Raw genomic sequence first — 21,330 nt, 5'->3', positions numbered from 1 at the left:
CAAGAGAGAACTAGCCGCGAACCTATCGTACAAACCTAGATTATCAGGGCCCCAACTGTGTGACCGCAGAGTCAGTATGGAATATTTAAGAAAATATAAAGATTCACAGGTCAGATCATGCTTCAACGTGTCCTTTATGAGGACTGGTCTCAACTGAAAAAGACTGCCACGTATTTCCAGAAGACCAAATCATAAAATTATGAAAATCGTGAAAATATTTGACACTATTGACATAAATCTTCCTACATATGTCTCACATCATATACTGAACATCACTGCATAAAGTATATCCACTCATGATCACATGACACATTTTCAGACTCACGATAAGCAAATAGCTAATCATTCGATACCAGCTCACGTCATCATATAATATTAATATAAATCCAATACCAATGAATCAAAATAGTCATAAAAAGCAGGCAGTAAAGCATGTGTTGTAAATTCTAATACTTCAGTCAATATAGGACGAAACACTATATACTCATCACACTAAACATGCTACTGAAAGAAATGATGGCGTAAACTACGTAGAAAGCTAGCTTATCAATGAATAAAAGAAAAGTGACAAAATATACAAAACAGACACGTTTCTACAGAAATGGCCGAGGGTAATATCACTGCACATTATCTCATTAATCCGCGTAACAAATGAATCACTACAATCCCCCATCATTACTAATCTTCAAGAGCATTAAATATACCTCATTCCATACATGCCATCCACATGGAAGAAATTATCTAGACATTCGACAATAACAAAAAAACCTTACACTATGAAAACTATACCCAAAAGAGCACACACAAAAGCTCCCTGTCTACACAAGAGACTGAACAAGTCCATATGGAAATACACTAAATATTCCACAGTAGATAAATGAACATCAGAAAACATGTCCCATCCATATTTCCTCACACTGAGGAAAGCACTTTATTCAGTGTAATTCCTATAACCTTTGTATCTCACCCCTTTCCAATTGGGTTTCACATACCTTATCTAAGGTACCACATGAACTAAAAAATGGGGCAATGCATGTTGGAAACTTCTCATATCAAACTCATATCAAACTCAAACACATCATAAACTCATATCAAAATCAAACACATTAGAATCCATTTTCTCTTGGCATCGCCTCAATGACTGAAATGAGACACTGCCCCACATCCATCTAGCGACAGAGTCACATTTCAGACTTGTGAATGGACACGCTCTGTTGTGAAAATTTAGTCCTTGTGGGCACAGCATTCGCAAAACCACACTTATTTTCAACAAAAAATTTTAGATATTGTGACTTCGCCTTACCTCACTAAAGCTTGATTCAATAACATCTACTTAGTAATAAATCATTTTCAATAATATCCATCTTAGGTTCCAAATACAGTTTATCTTGTTCCTCCAGAATCACATTAAAACACAAATAGTGCTCTACATTCACTGTAAGTAGATCTGATTCATCTTATCTTATCAACTCCTAGTTTATCTGTAGTGTGTGGAAAGCAGATTGTGCAAAATTCTCTTTCTGGGCAGTAGTGAACCTATCTCCTATCTCAATCAGTTCTTCTGCTTCCCGTGTTCTTTCACTTTTGAATTACCCTATAATCGTTCCTCTAGTTTCTTAAGACGAGCCTTAGGTCATTTCTTTATGGCATTACTATTACTTAATTCAATTGATAAAGTGGCTGCACATCCTTCTGAATTACTCCACAACCATTTCTCTAACAAGTCTCATCTGCGTCATAGATGGCATTTGGTGATTAGCTGCAAAATTCATTTGTTGTAAAGACCACACTGCTTCAATTACTGCATAATCGTTTCTCTAAATCCCTGAAATAGATCTCAGGTGACTCGTGAACAGTTTTTATCAATCTGTGGCAAATTCTTGAACTTCTTGGACCCTATCTGTCCTCACAAAAATGGTAATTATACGAGAGAAATAATTATAAATCGAGCAACTGAAAATAAAGATGAAAACAAAGAAATAATTTTTCGCTAAGTAGACATCAGAATCTCTGTGTGGCTCCGCAAAAAGCGAAAACATAAAACAACAGTATTTATCAAGAACCAGTAGTATGACAAAGAACCAAATATAAAATTCGACGAGACAAAAAATAAGTAAATAAAAAAGACATACCCAAACACACAAACAGCAGAATAATTCACCAAAAGGATTAATACGAAACGCTAGCAGAAGAAAGTGAATACAAGTCAATATAGGCAAGAAAGATGCAATAAGACGAATAGAAATGACACTTTTACCCAAAGACAATAATTATACTGAAGTCACTGTGAATTGTGATGGTACCCCGGACATTACAAGAAGCAGGACAAAGTTCTTTAAAGTGTCTGTGTCACCACTGGCAGCATTGCGTGCCCTGAAAGGTACTCCCATGCTGCCAGAAGTTGGTAAGGAGTTCTTGTGGTAGAGCGTTCCATGTCTCCACGAGCGCAGTGGACAACTCGTGGACGGTCATTGATGCATGGGAAACTGTGGCAGTACATCTCCCCAACGCATCCCCAAAATGCTACATGATATTTAAGTAGGGGGAACGGGCAGGCCAGGCCTCGTTTCAAGGGGTCTTCCAACTGTGCAGTTCGATGCGATCGTGTATTGTCATCCATAGAAATGAAGACAGTCTGACTGCACCCCTACGCACATGATGAAGGATCACAGTGTCACAATAACACTGACCGGTGAGCGTAAAGTCTTCCAAGATTTGGCGGTCTGTGCAGCCACGCAAAATGATGCCTCTCCACATCATAACATCACGCTCACTAAAATACTCATTATCGACAACGTTCTTGGGTGCATTAGTACCCTCACATGACGAAGAACACACATCGAGAACACGCGCGGTGAACTGTTTACCAATTTGTAACCAGTGTGGGAGCACGTTGCAAGGCATGCATTGTCGTCCGTGGTGATCGCACGCCGCATCAAAAACTATGTCACAAGTTTTATACCACCCTGGGGATCATCATGAACTGCAGTTACTTCAGTGTAACTCTTGTATTTGACTAAAAGTGTTATTTCTGTTAGTCTCATTGTGTACTTCTTTCAGTTACTTTCTATACTGTAGCAAATTCTTTGTATGTATGATCCAAGTTTCATCGAGGTATGTTACTTGGTAGTGAGACAGTATACGAAAATTACTTTCGTCCTTAAATTTTTGACCCCACTGTTAGTTTTCCGTCATCTGATATCATGCAGAGTGTTATTAATACGTGAAATTAGTGGTGCCAAGCGAAGTTTCTTGATTGCAATTTCAGTTCACGCAGTGACTACAAAAAACGCCTAACGTTCGTTGTGCGTCCGAAACAGTTAACATTGCCCAATAACACATAGTGCCTAACAAAATGTATTTTGGAAAATAAATGTATTTTGTAGACCTAACATTATCAAAAATACATGTACAGAAATTTTATATTCGTCAACACACGAGGTGTGGTCTTTCAGTCCACGCGAAAACCTTCGTTCTCGATCTCCAAGTTCAGTTATGGCAGAATGCTTCTATATAGTTGTAAAACCAAATGGTATATAACTTAAATAAAAAATCTCAGATTAATTGCTCCTTAAACCTCAATTTAAACTTTGGAATCCCAGAGACCTCACTTCATAGTATACGTTACAGAGAAGCCAACTCGTGAATTAAGAGATACAAATCCTCATTCGTGAACACTACTTTAAGCTTCAAGAAACGAGACGTGTTCTTAGTTTTGATGGTAACTAACGAGGACTGCCAGGCATTTGTTTGGCCCCTCGTAAATTTGTGTATGAAATTAGAGAACACCCTTGCTCCGGTGCGCATAAAATGTAACGAGGTGAACTGCAGTGAACGTTGTTGTCAGAGTCTTGATGAAGGTGACATCAAAGCGAACTTCATCCTCCCGTGGCGGCCTTTGACAGAAATCGAGGCTGCCATGCAGGTATTCAGGCGTCAGCGGAGCGTTTCGTCGGAGGCAACAGGTAGACAGTTATTCAGCACACCTCACTATGAAGCATTCTGGAAAAAGCGGTCAGCTACAAAAGTCACATTTGATTCAAAAGGAAGAAGTGCCACACGTCTTCCAGCCATTTAGTGGTTGACGGGGTAATTTTTAAAATTTGCATGTTAACAAGTGCGCAGATAACCGTTGCATTTAACCAAACTATCCCTACTTTCCGTTGACCTTATATCATCTCGTTATATATGATTATTCCAAATGTTGCAATTCTTCAGTTTCTCCTGGCGTATTTGTTGAAAAGTCCACGGGTGTACTGCTGGTGCGTAGTGTCCAACGGGCACAATATTTCGGCGGTCCGGTATGTCGCCATCGTCAGGAGCTAGTCTGACGATGGCGACATTTCTGTATTGTAATTACTCAGTTGAAGTAGTGCTATTCACAGTCTCTGATCGGGGTAACAGTTACTGCTTTATTAGTCCACTTCACATCCATAATTAACAAGTGTACATACGTATGTAACTGCCGCATTGTGTTGCATTTTCCATCCTGTCATCAGACGCTCCCTGGTTTACTCTGATGTGACAATTACAAAACTCCATCCGGCTAAACTCGTTTGTTGAACAATAACCTCTCCTCTAATCCTCGTAATCTCCTCCGTGAATCACCTTTCCACATATGGCAGTCGGCACTCACCTAGCAGGAGTAATCCAGCTCGAGCGGTCTTCGTGTTACAGCATGTTAGTAATATTAATGGGGTATCAGTACCAGAGGGAGGAAACCATAAGTGTACTGAAACACATTTAATCAATCAAAGCACTTTCAGACGTCCGGCGTTTCCAGTGTAATTTTATCTTTGTTTCTCTCTTCTGATTGACCAGCTTGTTCCTTGCGCTTCTGAATTTTGTTTAGTATGAATATTTACAGTTTCTCGTTTTCCCGCTATATTTCATTCATAGACACTGTTTCATTCCTTTGGATGCTGATCTTATCCAAAATATTTGCACTTTCGATGTCTCGAAGTGCTGTGGGGTATTTTTATGCTTTATATAATACACCCTTAAAATATTTGTCTCTGTTTTCCACTTTTATCTGTCAGTCTCCCTGTACGTTCTGCGTCATTTCTTAATTACAATTCGGTCATCTCATATCTCCATTAAAGTCTTTCTTTCATTGCAGTTTTTCGAGTTTCCTCTGGTGTCAGTAAAAGTAGAGCTTATGATGCATATGTACATTCAGGTGTAACAATATTCTAGTGTTGTTGAGTTTTGTCGTGATTAGTGACTTAGCTCATTTGTTAAACGGAATGGTAAGTCCAGTTTCGTAAAACCGCCCTGGTGGCTCATCTGCTATTCACAAATAAATACAGAAGTTAAGCACTCTAAGACCAGTCTCCTGGTATAAGGATGCACCTAATAAATCTCAACAACATTAAAAACTTTTTGCCGAAGGCTCATTTATTATCTTTCCGTTATTTGTCTCTAGGGTGTATTATACTGAAGAATGTAAGAGTAACTGACGATTATAATACTACAGTGGATCACAAAAGCAGAGGATATTGCAATGAGGCCATACGCTGTTTAAAAGACGTCCTGTTTTGAAGATGGAAGTGGCGTCGGAACCCTACATAATCAACGCAAACTATTCCATAGTAGTACACAATGCCCTCACAGACTTGTTACAAGAAGTTCTTAGAAGATTCTGTTGAGCGTTAACCTACCCTGATTATTATCTGCCAGTTGGCTGTCCATTGACGGAAGCTAATTTTCTTTCGCCGTCTCGCTTAGTGTCATTTTATCGTTTATTATAATTGATTTCAAGGTACTTCCATTGATGTTGGATCAAATAGAAGTGACGATGGAGCGCGAGGGAACCTAATGTTGTCGTGTGTGCTCTGATACGTTCAGTATTCAATTTATTATTCCGTCGAGGCTTCTAATGAGATAAGATATTACAGCTCGTATTTGCTTTAAAGAAAAGAAACCAACTTTTTGTATGTCACATGATATTCTGTGGAACTTCCACGCACCGTCCACAAAAATGATTAACCAAATGTTAGTTAGGCCGGTAAAAGCCATGTAAGAGAGAACTTTTAAGCTACTTACTGAACTTGGAACAGGTGCAAAAATTAAAAAAAAATAACGTTTGCCTAAATGAATGAGCTGCAAGTTAATGATAATAAACAGAGTTAGCTTTACCGAAAAGCATTCCACGAACTCTAAAAGCAGAGGACTGCAGGCAACTCCATGCTTGTACTCTGCCCACATACACAGACTGTGAATCTGTTACCTATAACTATATCGTACTTCCTTCAATTACGACGTATTGAAACCCTTGGTGAGGTTCCTGTCCATGGAACAAATTAGTCTTACAATACAGGAATTACTGGATTCTCTCGCTTTTGCGTGAGTGGCACACGCTGGAAGACGAAAGAAATTGTACATGTTCTTCTTTAGGAAAGCAAGTAATGCAACATAAAATAACTCGAAGTATTCCGCTATTATAACAACAAGCTGAGAGGATTTGATGTTTCTTAGCTTCTGCGAGCTATGTCTCTATTAACTGTAAACACCATTAGTCTTAAACGTAATATAATTTGTATGTATGTGAGCTGTACACGAGAACGTACGCTATGTGATTAAAAGTATCCGGACGCCTCCAAAAACATATGGTTTTCATATTACGTGTATTGTGCTGCCACCTACTGCCAGGCAGGAAAGACCACAAAGATAACAGAAGAGGGATTAGGGCTCATACAGAGGCATATAGGCAGTCATTATTCCCTCGTTCTATTTGGGAGTGGGACAGGGAGAGAAGATGCTAGTTGTGGTACGAGGTACCCTCCGCCAAGCACCGTATGGTGGATTGCGGAGAATGTATGTAGATGTAGTTGTAGAGGTACTCCATATCAGCGACCTCACTAGTCATTAGACATCATGAGAGAGCAGAATGGGGCGGTCCGAGGAACTAACGGACTTCGAACGTGGGCAGGCGATTGGTTGCCACTTATACGTCTGTACGCGAGATTTCCACACTCCTAAACATCCCTAGGCCCACTTTTTCCGATGTGATAGTGAAGTGGAAACGTGAAGGGACACGTACAGCACAAAACGTACAGATCGAACTCGTCTGTTGACTGACAGAGACCATCGACAGTTAAAGAGGGTAGCAATGTGTAATAGGCAGACATGTATCCAGACCAGCACATAGGAATGCCAAACTGCATCAGGATCCACTGCAAGTACTATGGCAGCTAGGTGGCAGGTGAGAAAACTTGGATTTCATGGCCGAGCAGCTGCTCATAAGCCACACATCACGCCGGTAAATGCCAAACGACGCCCCTATTAGTGTAAGGAGCGTAAACATTGGACGATTGGACAGTGGAAAAACGTTGTGTGGAGTGACGAATCACGGTACACAATGTGGTTATCTGATGGCAGGGTGTGGGTATGTCAAATGTCATCTGCCAGTTTGTGTAGTGCCAAGAGTAAAATTCAGAAGCGGCAGCGTTATGGTGTGGTCGTGTTTTACATGGAGAGACTTGCAACCCTTGTTTTTCGCAGCACTATCACAGCACAGGTCTACAATTGATGTTTTAAGCACCTTCTTGCTTCCCACTGGTGAAGAGTAATTCGGGGACGGCGATTGCACTTTCAACATGATCGAGTATCTGTTCATAATGCACGGCCTGTGGCGGAGTAGTCACACGACAATAACACCCCTCTAATGGACTGCCCTGCACGGAGTCCTGACCTGAATCCTACAGAACACCTTTGGGATATTTTGGAACGGCGACTCCGCGCCAAGCCTCAGTGCAGCACTGCGTAAAGAATGGGCTGCCATTCCCCAGGAAACCTTCCAGCACCTGATTGAACATATGCCTGCGATAATGGAAGCTGTCACCAAGGCTAAGGGTGAGCCGGCACCATATTCATTCCGGCTGCTGGTTCAACCCCGCTGCTTTCATTCCCTGGCCCCAGCCTTGCTGGCGTCAGTTAGGGGGCGGCTTGTAGAGATTTTAGATTTTAAACGGCATTCGCGACTCACCGTTAGGCTTGTATTGCTGGCTGTTCCGTACGCTAAGAGGTGTCACAGTGCACGGAGGAGGCCGCACTGTCACGGCTCGCGGCTGTTTATCGTGGAGAGTAAATGTTCCGACGCTATGTGAGTATTAATGCTTTTCTCTACACTCCCGAACTGGGATTGTATCTCCCAAAACCGCGCCAGTTCCCATTTACGGTGCCTTGGTGAATGGATGTCCTGCCAGCACTCTTTCTGCCGCCTGGATCCGGAGTAGAAATAAATGGGGAAAACCTCGTGTTTCAAAAATGGTTCAAATGGCTCTGAGCAGTATGGGACTTAACATCTATGGTCATCAGTCCCCTAGAACTTAGAACTACTTAAACCTAACTAACCTAAGGACATCACACACGCCCATGCCCAAGGCAGGATTCGAACCTGCGACCGTAGCAGCAGGGCGGTTCCGGACTGCAGCGCCTAGAACCGCTCGACCACAACGCCCGGCGTAAACCTCGTGATTAAGCGTTGGAAGCGATTAGCAGAAACTCCTGTTTTGTTAAGCCCTTCCAACTGAGAGTTGCGTTTGGTTCAAGTCTCTGGCGTTGAGCAGCTGTCGCTAACGGGCGTTACTTGGACAGTTTATTAAAAGCGCCTCACCGCTGTGCTGATCGTAAAGTGCCCAAGTTCTTCCAGCTTACGGCATGGAATAGCCTTGGTTGCATGGTTATAAATATTATTTATTTACCAACGACACGCTTCTTCTGATGAAGGAATCTTCACAATGGTCTACACACAAAAATATATATTTCGTTAGAAGTGACATGATCATCTTTTTCCCTTGCGCACTACTAGGTGTCTAGCCCGGATATGAGAACCACGCCTCCTACGTGACTGCATGGTGACAGATCCATGTTGGCATTATCTTGTTTTGCATTCACTGGACAACATCGCAGGCCGCAACAAGGAAATCAGTTGTTTTTCTTTTTTCTCTTTCTTCTCCTTTCTTTATGAGAAATCCGGCCACCGGGTGTGATTATTTTTTGGCTATATTCTGTACTATTTATTTAAGGAACCTCGCGAAATGTTACCTAATGTCCGACAAGGGCAGTTATTTGCTGCGACAGTTTGTATGCTCGGTCTGACTAGGGCCTCCCGTCAGGTAGACCGTTCGCCGGGTGCAAGTCTTTCGACTTGATGCCACTTCGGCGACTTGAGAATGAAATGATGATGATAAGGACAACACAACACCCAGTCCCTGAGCGTAGAAAATCTCCGACCCAGTTGGGAATCGAACCCGGGCTCTTAGGACTGGCATTCTGTCGCGCTGACCACTTAAATTTTTCTTAATTTTTGCTAGCCACATTTTGAATATATTAAAAAAACTAAAAAAAAATTTACACCTCTTCCACTTTAGGCGTTGGCCCCTATCACCCGTACTACCCCCAAAAACCTATCTAACCTAAAAACAAAAACAAAACTAGTGCCACTTTAACCCTAAAGCTAACCACTTCAGGCTCTGCCCACGAACAAAAATTAAATATGCCTCTGAACATTTTATTAAAAAAAGAAATAGTTAAAGGAAGGGCTACCATACTTTACTATGTTTTATTTGTTGTTCATTTTGTTGTTATGTCTTTATTTGTAATTTGTTTTGTTCTATCCTTTCTTTTCTCGGATGTGTCCACAGCAGCCAGACAGCCGTATGTCCTGGTCGTCTTCTCGTTCAGCGAGGGTGAACACACCCTATAATTACCGTTGATGTCTCTCATCAGTCCATCATGTGCAATATCTCAATCTCTTCTCACACCCGGTGCATCCCAATTGTCTGGAGGGTGCGTAAAAAACGACCCCAAGGAATTCGCAAAAAGCTTACCTTACGACGCCTTGCGCCGTAAAATCGTGTAGTTACTCGTTAAATAATGCGCGTAATCCAACAACCCTGCAAAGCTCTCATTAAAAAAGTATGACAATGCCATATCCTAAACCCACACAGTGTCGTTATGACAAGTTGCAGGGAAGTAAGTGACGTCGGGATGGATCAGTTCGGTGGAAACTACGGGCTGAGGTGTCGTTCGCAGCAACAATGTCAACATGCGCCGTGTGAGGAGCCAGCAGTCGGTAGCCGTTCCACAAATCAAATGAAATGGTGCATGTCGGTGTCGACAGCTGCGCATCTAGGGCAGAGAGGATCCTCGGCAATATGGATCATGTGTAAACGTGGTGTGGGGAATTTTTCAGTTGTTATCACATACCACAGCGCCCTGACCGTGGTGGGAAGGATAAGCGAGTGTATGTTTCTCCACACCCGCCTCCATCCAACTGCCGGATGTCGGCGTTCAAACACATTAGCAGGCAGAGTCCGTTGAAAGTAGCGGTAGAAGTCCTTGGTGCTAGGATCCTGCGTGGTCAGCAAGACATCCAACAGATAACTCATGTCGACCAGATAGGTGCAAATGTGACACAGTGCTGGCGTGATATGTCCAACAGGAATCGGCGGACGGAAGGATTGAGGCTCCACCTCCTGAATCAATGTACTAGGGAGGGTGTCCTTGCCCGAAGTACGCATGCGATGCATCGTCTACAGGAAGAGAGTGCGCGCCCTGTTGTGCACGTTTATCATTCCAATGCAGCCTACATGTGTGGGCAACGTTAGCGTCTCGTAATGGTTCTTGAACACCCTACTCTCGCTAACGAAATGACCGAACGCCGCCAGGAACTTGGTAGCTACCGTAGCGGCCACCGGGAGAGCGTGTGTGTAATGATAAAGTTTCGGAGCGAGGTAGACGTTGACAAAATGTACCCGCATGATCACATCAAGTGTACAAAAGTTATAGAGACGAACTTGCTTGCGGATCACAGTAAGTAGCTATACGTAGCTGCTGCTGTACGCTGCACGTTCCCATGGAAGGTCACGCCTAAACACTTCATCGCCGGGACTTTGGTGATGGGCACTGGCGTACTCAAATGCAGTCCTCTGCCCACATCCATGTAGTGCGACTTCCGCACGTTGATACGGCTCCCGGCCACACCTCCGTATTGCTGAAGCCATATATCTTCAGTCGACCTCGCCAAGATTACTGCATCTTCAGCATAGTCCCAACATTTAAAATGCACATCACGAAGGCGAATCCCCTCCAAACGCTGTCGTAGACCATGAAGTGCAGGCTCGAGGGCCACGGCGAAGAGAAAGGTTGACATGGGACATTCTAGTCGCACTGAGTGCTCAATGAGAACTGTGGAAAGGGATCCGTGAATGAGACGGAGAACCACACCTGCCGATATTGTGGACAGTCCCATCTTCTCTAAGATAGCTTGCAAGAAATGGTGCTCAACTCGTCATATGCGTGGTTTAGGTCAATCCCCACGAGGGCGCCGTCTAAGCGAAATGCCGACATAAGCTGCACATCTCTATAAGAGCTTAACGCCGTGTTTATGTTGCTGCCACCTCCCAGACATGTTTGGTCGGCGTGAATGGCATCTCTGACAATAGCGAGGAGACGAGCACGATGAATGCGGGCAAACAGTTAGTTTTGTCACAGGTATGATCATGCCCTACAAAAATTCGAGGGGGGGGGGGGGGACGGGGAAGCGCGGAAGTCCGGATCCATGAGTTCGCAGCACATCTGCCGCCAAACTTCCCCCATCAGGTCAGAAAAGGTGCTGTAAAATTCAAGCGGAAGACCATCAGGTGCAGGTGATTTGTCTCTCGCGCTCCGCGAGAGGGCCTTGCGCATTTCTTCCCACGTGACGGCCTCCAAGACTGTGACGTCGCCTTGCGCCCTACTCGAAGGTAGCAGGTCGCGCAGGACTTCCTCAGTGTCATTGTCAAGCAGTTGATCTGCTAGATAGAGAGCGCGGTAATGATCTATGAGGGCACGGGAGATGTCGTTGTGTGTCTCTGCGCGTTGCCCGTCCGCAGAAATAATTGCCGTGATCAGTCGTCTCTTACGGTGTCTCCGTTCTCTGACGATGTAATAAAGAGAATCACGTTCCTCTGGGATGGAATCTTGCATTCTCGATCGAACCCGCGTGCCGTCCAATCTGTCAGCAGTGATCTGCAGAAGCCGTGCCTGTATCCGGTGGACGGCCATTTGGCGCTCTGGCGAAGTTTGTTGGGACGCTAGTTCACGAAAGACCGTGTAGTAAAACTCATAGGTGGATCGCAGTGAAAGCGCCCTTTCTCGTCCATACGCCATGAGCGTGCGGCGAAGAGCTGGTTTTGCGCAGTATGTCCACCATCGTGTCGTGGAATCATAGGTATGACGTCGTTGCTCCCATTTGTGCCAGTTATTAGTGACGGCGACACGGCAAGCCTCTTCCCGGGGAATGTTAACGTTAAGAGTTCAAGATCCTCTACTACGGCTCGTCTGCTGTCGTGGCAGAGTCATAGTAGAGACGAAGGCGTGATGAACGGTGAATGCAGTGGGCCACAGTTCAGCACCGACAGCTGCTGCCCGAAGACCTCGGGAGGCATAAATCCTGTCCAACCTGCTGACCGAGTGGCTGGCGAAGTGTGTATATCCGCATCGGTCACTGTGGATTAGCGTCCATGTATCATGCAAAGCGAGATCTCTGACCACAGCATGAAGGGCTGGGCAAGGAACATTGTGAGGGACCTGATTCTCAGGGCGTAAGACGCTGCTGAAGTCCCCGCCCACCACCAGGTGCACTGTAGCGCCTTGAAGCAATGGAGCTACCTCAGTGGAGTAATAGAGTGTTCGCTCTCGACGCTTCGCAGTACCAGACGTAGGTCCCCGTTGGTGAACGCGAGACAGAAATGCGAACTCATACGATGGATGCTTCTTCTGGTTTAAGATTGAATGATTCATTGTCCGGAGATGCAGTAGTTGTTAAATCTTATCTCATCCGCATCGTACGCACCACCAATTGCGAGGAAACATTCTAATTATCAGTCTTCTCGTACGATGTTGGCTCGTTGCTATGGTGTTGTTGAACTTGTATGAAGCGAGATGCACAGGTACTCTTTGATCACGTCTGAGAGAACCTACACCGTAATGTTAAAAAAATGTTCAAATGTTCTCTTTTCAATTAATAAAGTACGTATTGTGATATTCAGATTAAAGTGTCCCTGCTGCACAGTCGTTGGTTAACTATCATTGATTAAATCACTTAATAATGTAGTCCACACTTGATATTTCACTAGGAACGAACAGTTTCTTGTTCCTTGGCCACTAAATACTTTATAACTTTCTCACCACACGCACACGCAGTTGGTTAGTAAAGTCAGTTCTCTTAAAATTAAGTTTCTTGACAATTACAACTTGACTCTTCAGCGTAATTGTATTATCTTCGTGAAGTCGTGTAATTGTGTCCTACTCGAGACTAATTGAGTGTAGTCCTTTGATATACTATCCACTCTTCTTCTAGTTTTAACTATTTGAAAGTCTAGTCCAACATTCACCAGTTTCGTCAATAAAGTTCAATTAACCCGTTATGCACGGTTAAACGCGTCAATCAGTTCCTGTCTCTACTTAGAAAATGAGTTTCCGAAGTTCGTGAATCACCTCACGCAAGAAAGACTTCTGAACGCAAAAGAATCTCGTCGCGCTCCCTACTCTCAGTAACTACGACAAGAATTGTTCTCGCACGTCTTTACGGGACGAGAGCCAGCAAGTGACTTCTTATGTGAAAGAATATAGTAGGCGCATTGAATTTCTTCGTTGCGCTTACAACTCTCTTCCACATAAAAGTTATCTCTAACATCACCTTGGACTTACCTTTCAAGATATTAATTGCAATTATTTGTCCATTAATTAAATCTGAGGTTTCTTCCTTCTCTTTTCATAACAAAAACTCTCAGTGATGTATAATGTTGTTGTTATCAAAATTTCTTGGTGCCTAGCTCATCGGCAAAGATGTCGTATTTGCCAAGGTAACTCATCCCTACTTCATGTTATGATATTCTGTCTTAATTGACTTTAAGGGGGTCGTTTGGGTGTTATAGAAAGACGCGTATCCATAAACATGCAGGCGCAGATCAGGCCTTACCTCTTGAAGAAACACGTTATCAATGCCCGCCGCCCGAATAATGTCCTTTAACAATTGAGTTTTGATCGTAAACTAATGCCGTTGATATTGACTGTACCTATCCGATACACCTGTGTCATTTGACAATAAGATGAAGTATCCTGCAGTCGTTTAAGCCAATTTACGCCTCGCAGTCCGTCCGTCCGTCTGTGCCACCTGCGCTGTATGTATTTTTGATCGGCTGAGACAAGGTGTCCGTCCGACAATCCACCGGCCGCGAGCATCTGGTTGTCGTTCGAGTCTGATATCATTCTTTGCATCTCCATCTCGGACGCCCAATCACGAAGCTGGAGGTGTGGTACGTCAGGCGACGCATGACGTTCATCCGATGCCTTAACCGCAAAATCGTCAGGGGGCTCGTCGGTAGGCTGAGCATTAGGTTTGCACTTGGGCGGTCGTTGCCAGCAGCGAACCAGGAACCGTTGGTGTGAGGTCCACAGCCCTGGCCGCAGATGGAGTTTCCTCATCCTGCTTCGGCGTGTCACCATCTCGCGAATCATTTCCTGCAGACAGCCTCGTCTTCTTTCGTCGCTTGGGCCACTTTTTCTTGCGGGTACGTGTGTCCGTGTCCTGTGGATCACGACAAACGGTAGGCACCTCCCGCGGCTCTGTGTCCGAGCTCGAATCCATTTGCTGGAGACCTCCTTCCTCACACGGCTGGCGTGCAGACGTGGTCGCTGCTGTCGTTCACGGCGAACGGTTTCGATGGCTGCGTCGTCTTGGGCGCGGAAACTGGGCCCGCGGGGGTCGGAAACTGTAACGGAACCATGTCTGCGTCCGACATGTTCCTCGCTGCCTCATCCTATGTAATAGGCAGCGTTGTCTGTTGCGATGGAGGCGTCGTGTCTGCACGTGGTATCAGGACGAGGCGTCGCTGCAGGTATTCAGAGCGTACATGCCGTTCCTGCCTGCACCCTGGACAAGTCCGCGGTTGACCGTCATGAATGAAGTCGCTCGGCAACCACCAACAGACACTTACGTTGGTATGCGTTTACGCAGTTCGATTCGCACCTGACGCACTCCATTTATTAGTGGATACGTCTCGAACGTATGCCACTTTTCTTCCACGTGGCTTAAAGCTTCCCCATAAGGCCGGAGCGCGTTCACGACAAGCGTGGCCGGAACTTCAAACAGCAAGTCGGAGATTCCTATGTTCCGAACACCGAGTCCTACATGGTCGACAGTCGCTACGCCCACGTTGCCGTCCAAGTGGTGGAAACGATATCCATCGGCGGAACGGCGAAGAAGTCGTTCGCAAGCTGCTTCATCGGCAAGTTTCGGGTAAACTGTGCCGTAGACGATCGAAAGATGTAGACCGATAAGTTCCTGTGGATCGACGTGCAGGAAACGCTCTACTTCGTATGCTTTAGGTTGTGCGTACTGAGTATCGAACGTTATTTTAATCGTGGCCTTTCTGTAAGAAAGCGCCATCGTCTTTCGAGGTGGTCTGTTTACACTGCAGTACCACTACCCGCGCGAATAAACAGCGGCCCGCTTGAGGAGCGCAGCACAGAGCCCCGCGCACGTCCGCTTCACAACACGGCTGAGAGCCGACGACTACTCAGCAACCGGGGGCGGACTGCATGCTCGGTATCGAACGTGCTTAACAACATGTATTATCAGTAAGTCGTGTTACACTTTCTGGCTACTCACTCCAGTTTTGAAAAATGAGGTCTCATGTTTCTAATGAAATGTAAATTTTTTCTGTAGGCTAATCGGAAGATGAATGAATTAGGTGAAACGCGTCACTGGTAAATAAATAATAATTACGACCATGCAGCCAAGACTATTTGTTTCTCCATGCCCACATTCTGTTTAAGTTAGTTGCTAAAGGGGTGACATTCTGGCCTACTGTAGTTATATTTCTGCTTCATTAAGTACCCTCATTGTTTCGTTAAAACATGTACCTGATCCTTTTTTTTTAATCTCTTAGCGGACCAAACCTTGCAATATCTTTTGGGTTTAAGGCACTCGTGCATTGAGTCTACTTAGTTTTACTGTACGTCGTGAGATGTTCAAATAATTTTATCATATTTTTATGTTCAATAGTCTCTAGTGTTTGTGGACTAAACGAACAAGGTTCCCCTGATTTCAAGGCAAGCAACGGATTGCTGTTTTTAATTGCTATCTGTTACAAAATGTTGATATTTATCTTTTGTGTTTTGTAAAGCCTGAGCTGAAGCAAGCAACTATTGATGCACTTTCCGAGGTCACGCCTGTAATCTTGCATTGGTTACTTAATTTTGAGCTGCCACTTTTTTTTACTGATGTCAATCTCTAAGTGATTGTATTTATCTTTTTGCTTTTTGGTGATTTACTGATTTAAAACTTTTGCAGAATGATAACTTCGTTGTCTTAGTGAATTTATTTTCGAAATTTGAGAGATTTCTTGTTTCAATGATGGTTATTTCACCATGAATTAAAGATAATTATCTTTTAAAGATTGTAAGGAATTGCTTCTGATTTTGGCTATTGTCTTCTAAAGTTACGTTTTCATAAATGATTCCGAAATCTTTAACTTTTGCCTTCAAAGAAATGTTTGTATTATTTTCCTGTGTGCTTCTCGGCCAAATACTTCGATTACTGTGAATTTAAATTTGTTAAAAGCTGAAAATAAAAAAAATTAAGATTAAGGTATCATGTGTTTCTGACTTCTGTGTCTAGCTTCTTATCACTCCCAGATTCAGACAACTTATAAGTTCAGTATCATTTCTGATTTCTGCGACTTTATTATTATTTTATAATACAGCAACATTATTTGTGCAAACCTCATATGATACCTTTATTGTATGACTGTGTGTCATCATATTACCAATTGCAAATACTTATAATCGATCGACTGATATAATGAAAATTCTACACTCCCTTTCCACTGTCATCCCCATCCCATTCGCCGGCCGGAGTGGCCGTGCGGTTCTAGGCGCAACAGTCTGCAACCGCGTGACCGCTACGGTCGCAGGTTCGAATCTTGCCTCTGGCATGGATGTGTGTAATGTCCTTAGGTTAGTTAGGTTTAAGTAGTTCTAAATCCTAGGGGACTGATGACCACAGCAGTTGAGTCCCATAGTGCTCAGAGCCAACACAATTACGGGTTCGATGAGGACGGAGAAATAAGTCTGCCATGTCCTCATCAAAGGAACCATCGTAGCATACTTCCAAATCGTCTCAAGGAAATTAGGAAAACCTAAAATTTAAGGTCTAAGAAAATCCTATTGGTCAGGAATTCATGAAGGTAATACAAGAGTTCTTCCAATAGCATACACACTTCATTGGATTTAGTAAGAAGACAAGTATTCCTTTTCAGTTGAACGGTGCTGTTATTATGTGCATATTTCAAAGAAATTATCACTTTTATCACTGAACATCTAGCTTTTTTTATTTCTACATGACCATATGCTTAAATATTAAATATTTCTCATATGCCTGTCTTTGTTTTGCTAATAATTATTGGACTTGACGTGTGTTAGCTACGTGACATAAGAATGTCAGTGTCAGAGATGGCTCCCAATGGTGGCTTCTAAAATGAATGCGGTTATCAGAGCAGGTCCGGTCGAAATTTGGCTTATTCAAAAGCACTACACTGTGTTACTCATCATAATGGAGACGACATTCACTCGACAACTGAAGTTTCAGTCGTTTGAGTTTTTAGCAAAGTAAGCCCACGCAGTAGCGGGCGTGCCGCCACCGCAGTCCGGGACACACGACGTCCTTCTGGCGACTCAGATTGGTGCACACCTGCTGCAGTGTCCAGTACGGATATAACTCTGTGTACGAAACTACACGGTCTCTTAAGTCAATGTAAATAAGATGGCTGTCAGCCCGTCCTGTGGTTAGTCTGAGTGCTGCATTACTACTTGGCTCCTGAGAGCGACGCTCGTCTATCGATTGCACACACACACACACACACACACACACACACACACACAGGCACCACCGTCGTAGCTACACGCCACGTGTTAGAGAAATACACGGTATGAGTAACTCCTTCCCCGGGATTGATTACTCTGTCCCGTTCTACCCAACTCACATGCTAATAAGCACCCTTTGATGTCGGAGAGGGACTTGTATTCAAGTTTCCACTATGTCCGGCAGCTCTACTCGGACTGAGGTTGACGTAACGCCGATCTTTCCCTCTCGCTGTGTAGGAGACCTAATCACTTATTGCTGGCACTCTACTCTATAAGTCCTGAAAGCTTGTTTTACTAGAGCAGTTCCTTCTGCGTTCTTCAGTTTCCCCCGGTTTCTGGAGGATACTCCACAGGTTATTTGGAACAAAAAATGTAAATAAAGTAATGGGATCAGATCTGAAGTTAAGGAGCTACAGTAACTGAAAAACTAAAGAAAAGGGCAGAAAAATTTTATTGTACGATTTACCTATCAATAATGCACATAATAATTAACTTAAACTCTTTTGTAGCAGTCGCTTGCATTCAGAGTGGATTTAAAGCAAGTGCTCAAAATTTCCTCCCTGCATTTGAAGGCAAAGATTCAGCATTTCGTAATTTCACATGCTCGTTCCTTATTGACTTTGCGGCATTGAAACTTCTCATGTTACCACCAAGACTTCGTACACGATGTCTTTCATCCACCCCCAGATGCAGTAATCTAGGGGAGTTAAATATGGTGATCTGGCAAGCCAGTTGATATTGCCCCCGTGACCTACCTGTCGATGTGGGAATTGCTGTTTAAGGTAAGCTGTTAACACATGGTGGAAGTGTGCAGGTCCCTACCATATTGGACGTACATGCGGCCTGTTGTTTCCTGAGGAATATCTCCAAGACGCTGCGGTAAGTCTTCTAGTAAAACGTTACCGTACATCTGACCATTTGAATTTCCCGCGAGAATAAACGGCCCCAGTAACTAGTCACACATAACACCACACCAGGTATTGACACTGAATCTGCTTTGAAATTGAGATACTACCATGGAGTGGGGATTTTCGTCTGCCAAGTCACCCATGTCATGCATGTTGTTGATGCCATCTCCTGTAGAGGTTGCATCTTCACTGAAGATTAGGAAGCGATAGAGCTGCCTATTTCCATTTAACCGTTACAAAAGTTCAAATGGTTGGCACAATCATGTGGCTCTAAATGGTGCACTTTCTGCTCGCAAAAGGGATACAGTCCATTCTCATGAAGAATCCTACATACCTTAGATTGTGAAACGTTCAGTCGGGTAGCTAGACGTCTTGTGCTTGACCGAGGACTGCGTTCTAGTGAATTAAAAATGTTTTCCTCTTCTTGAGCGTCACGATGTTTTTCAGAGTGATTATGAATACAGGGAAGAGTACCAGTTTCTAGAAATATTCCACTAAATGTTTTGGCACTCGGAATCCTGCGATTAGGATACCGACGGTGATATTCCGCAACAACTTTCGCATTACCATGACAAACGCCGAAAATGTGCACCATCCCTCCATACTCCTGCGATGAGAACTTGTACGGCATCGCAAAGTGTAATGTACACAGGAGACAATAACAGTAAACAGTGATTGCAGTATCAACAAAGTGGTTGTTATGCAAACGTACCACTCGCTGCACTTGTCTACCTAAAATTGATAGCGTGTCCTGTGAACACAACGGTAGCGCTCCATACACCGTGGCATGTTTAAGAACTCTGTCGTAGCCCTTAATTATTGATCTCATCACAGTACTGTATTTACATTTTTTGTTCCAAAGAACCTCAGGATATATATACAGGGGGTGAGTCACGAGTGAACGAACACCCGTTTCGACAAACGTTAGAGCGTAAAGGGGTGCGTATAATTTTGTTTGCTTAATGTTTTTACAGCTGCTACCAACTGAAATATTCAAGCAAGTACGTTGTTTTAATGGAATCGTATACATTTTATAACTGCATTCGATAGAACTTCCGAAGACAATTATAGTTATACAGCGTTTGTCAATGTTGATATTGAAGCCTATAGTAAAAAGTTTCGAGCTAGGTGTTGGAATATGGGAATACGGTGGCCGGAAACGGCATTTGCGGTGCAAACACTGCCAGGCTGGCGTCTCCTACCTCGTTGCATTGGTGTATACCGTAAAGCTGGCCTGCGCTATGAGTATCAAACTTTATTTCCCCATGAAACAGCGTACAATCTAGATGCGGTTCACTTTCGATTGCTGCATGTGGAAGTAAGACAAAGGATAGAATCTAGTCATGAACTAGGGACCTTGCCGTTGGCGGGGAGGTTTGCGTGCTTCAGCGATACAGATAGCTGTACCTGTTGAGAGGCCAGACAAACGTGTTGGTTCCTGAAGAGGGGCAGCAGCCTTTTCAGTAGTTGTAGGGGCAACTGTCTGGATAACTGACTGATCTGGCCTTGTACCACTAACGAAAACGGCCTTGCTCTGCTGGTAATGCGAACGGCTAAAAGCAAGGGAAAACTAGAGCTCTAATATTTCCTGAGGGTATGCAGCTTTACGGTACTGTTAAATGATGATGGTGTCTTCTTGGGTAAAATATTCCGGAGGTAAAATTGTCCCCCATTCGTATCTTCGGACGGGGACTACTCAGGGAGACGTCGTTATCAGGAGAATGAAAACTGGCGTTCTACGTATCTGAGAGTGGAATGTCCGATCCCTTAATCGGTCAGGTAGGTTAGACAATTTAAAAATGGAAATGGATACTGTAAGTTGGCTGTTTAGGTTTTTTTTTTTTATTGGTAACGCCACGTAGCGCTTTGTATGAAAATCAATGACTGTGCTGTATGCAGTCCGTGGCTAGTTTGCATTGTTGTCTGCCATTGTAGTGTTGGGCAGTTCGCTGTTAACAGCGCGTAGCGTTGTGCAGTTGGAGGTGAGGAGAGAAATGGCGGAGTTTTGAAATTTGTAAGACTGGATGTCATGAACTGCTATATATATATATTATGACTTTTGATGATATTGTTTGTTCTCTATTAAAATCTTTCATTTGCTAACTATCCCTATCAGTAATTAGTGCCTTCCGTAGATTGAATCTTTTATTTAGCTGGCAGTAGTGGCGCTAGCTGTATTGCAGTAGTTCGAGTAACCAAGATTTTTGTGAGGTAAGTGTTTTGTTAAATGTATTGGTTAATGTTAGTCAGGACCATTTTTCTGTAGGGATTTTTGAAAGTCAGATTGCGTTGCGCTAAAAATATTGTGTGTCAATTTAAGCACAGACATGTACAATTTTTCTAAGGGGACGTTTCATATGTCGACCCTTAGCCGAGGATACCTCACTGGAATCTTCTGATTTTTTTTGTAGTTTGTGCAATTAGTGCAGCCTTTGTTTATTGCTAGCGCGTAATTGTAGAGAGAATTTCCTTTGTAGTTGTAGTTTTTCATTCTTGTACAGTAAAA

This window comes from Schistocerca gregaria, chromosome 3 (assembly GCF_023897955.1).
Source record: "Schistocerca gregaria isolate iqSchGreg1 chromosome 3, iqSchGreg1.2, whole genome shotgun sequence".
NCBI lineage: Eukaryota > Metazoa > Arthropoda > Insecta > Orthoptera > Acrididae > Schistocerca > Schistocerca gregaria.
Note: the sequence above shows the minus strand (reverse complement) of the source record.